At 39.6% G+C, this 2,217-nt stretch overlaps 1 long non-coding RNA gene across 1 annotated transcript; it reads right to left on the bottom strand.

Annotated features, from left to right (window-relative positions):
- Positions 1-216: 216 nt before the first annotated feature.
- On the bottom strand, positions 217-2,158 carry LOC146960620 (uncharacterized). Its single transcript, XR_015035402.1, has 3 exons — positions 1,926-2,158; positions 683-737; positions 217-272 (listed from the first exon to the last, which is right to left on the bottom strand). It is a non-coding gene; the product is annotated as an uncharacterized LOC146960620 (long non-coding RNA).
- Positions 2,159-2,217: the final 59 nt, after the last annotated feature.

Consider the following 2,217-nt stretch of genomic DNA (forward strand, 5'->3'; position numbering starts at 1 on the left):
ATGCATTTTTGTCTTGAAGACAATCAGTTGTTACACCCCCAACCCAGAGAATATATTTACTTCATCCATTGGTGCAATGATGCCCCCTATTTCTTTTTCATTACTGAGTAATTTTTTAAAAATTATATACATAAATGAAAAAAAAACAATAAACTCAGAAAACAACAAATGATTTAGTAATACTCACCACTACTGCAGAGCCTTTGACACAGCACCCTGAGACATGTCAAATATTGCACAGCAACTGAACACCCTTTACACTGCCACATTCACTAGAGAAAGAGAGACAAATGGAAATTGGTTTAGTTTGTGGTGCCATATTATATTGTGTTGTAATGAAGACTGATTATTAGACATATCTCTCCAAAATAGTTTCAACAAAAAAAATGAACATTAGAATCTTAAAGGCAATAGGACTTGCAGTAATTATCTTTACTCACAATATTAAAAAAGGAATAATATCATTAATATCATAAAAGAAGGTCAGACAACAAATGTAGCCTACAGGGACATCGATCTGCATCACCTGTTACAACAGAGCTGCGCAAAAGAGAAAAAGTGATCGCCCCCGAGAGCATTGTAATCATATCGGTTAACAAGCGTTGGTTATCATCAGTCAGAAAAAAAAATTCAAAATGTGCATCCCTAAAACCAACAAAAGCAATTGAATAGTAATACTCACCACTACACAGCAGCACCCAGAGACATGTCAAATATTGGCCTAGCTGGAGGATTATCTACACAGTAAAAATAGAAAAAATGTTGAAAAAAAGTAAAGTATGTGGGTGTGTAGACAACATAGACAGGACATAGAAGACACAAAATAGCTAACTTTAGTTGACTTAAGCTTAGCAAAAATGACAGCCCTCATTATTTAAAAAAAAAAGTTAAATAAAAAGAAAAGCTGTGTGCCCGCCCCTCCTCCCCAGCGAATTAAACATAGCCTATTTATGACCAAAACAATATCTGATTATATTTGATTCATTAAACACAAATTATTGGTCTTTCCTGCTTGATTTACAATCTTGTTTCTCAGCATATATTAATCATCATAAAGCACTGACAAGCTTAAACATTAATATTGCCAGTGTGCATGGCATGTGTGAGTGTGTTTGTACTGCTGCTGTAACTTGTGAATTTCCCCGTCGTGGGATGAATAAAGGCAGAGGGAGCGCTGTTGTACTGTATATCAGCACGGGCCTCGTGCCTACGACCGACTCACACCCGTGCTGATATACAGTACAACAGCGCCGTTAGCCGCTCGGCTAGCGAAAAGTCACGGAGAATTAAGACATGAGGAGCAAAGAGAGGCTTAAAAAAGTCATTCTAAACTCCGTAACGTTGGAGTTGGTTGCCTTCTTCATAAACATTACGGTGTTTTTTATTTTTTAAATAAAAGCCGAGCGGCTAACTAGCCGCTAACGGCTAGTTAGTTTTAAAGAAAAGAAGATAATTATTACAAAAAAAACACCGTAATGTGTATGAAGAGGGCGACTCGTAACTACTGGGAGTCGGAACACCGGGCATAGCCTACTTAAATCGAGGAAATGGGAGGTCGAGGTCGGAGAAATAGCAGCTACATAAGTTACCGCTAGCACAGGCTAACGTTACACAGCATAACAACTGCGATACATTAAAACAGATAACAATAACGTTACCAAATAACAATGTGTGTTTTTTTAGTCACACAACCACAACATATTCTCCCGAAATTGCTATCCCATTTTAAAACAAAATAGCTACAGACGTGCATCATCACATCTCAGCTAGAAGCTAACCTAGCCTGTTGCACAAAACTACAAAAGTTCTAACAGTGCTAATATCAAACAACGTCATTACAAGCATTAATATACATGACGATTAAAAACACAAAGGCCAATGTTTACTGTGAATGTTGCAATACATCAATAAATCAATAAACTTACTAGAGGCTTCAGCACAACCGTGTCCCAGCAAAGAAAGATGACTCCTCTAGTCTCGGCTCGGTGTGGACTACTGTGTTCGACCGTTACAGTAAAGGCGCGTCCGTGTCCACACGTCCGACACGGGTCCGTTCGGGATCCGCTGTTTGACGGTAGAATAACGGCTCTGCCTGGAGGCGGGGCTGATCCTCTAGGCGGCGGCCAAACGAATGTGACAGTCACGCGGGTTTGGTGACTTGAATGCGGATCCGCGTCGGAGTCTCCTGCTATGTGGGTAGGTTCATCACGGGGAATA

Source organism: Trachurus japonicus, unplaced genomic scaffold (genome assembly GCF_045865225.1).
Source record: "Trachurus japonicus isolate A0001 unplaced genomic scaffold, Traja_1.0 AP030166.1".
In the NCBI taxonomy this organism is placed as follows: domain Eukaryota; kingdom Metazoa; phylum Chordata; class Actinopteri; order Carangiformes; family Carangidae; genus Trachurus; species Trachurus japonicus.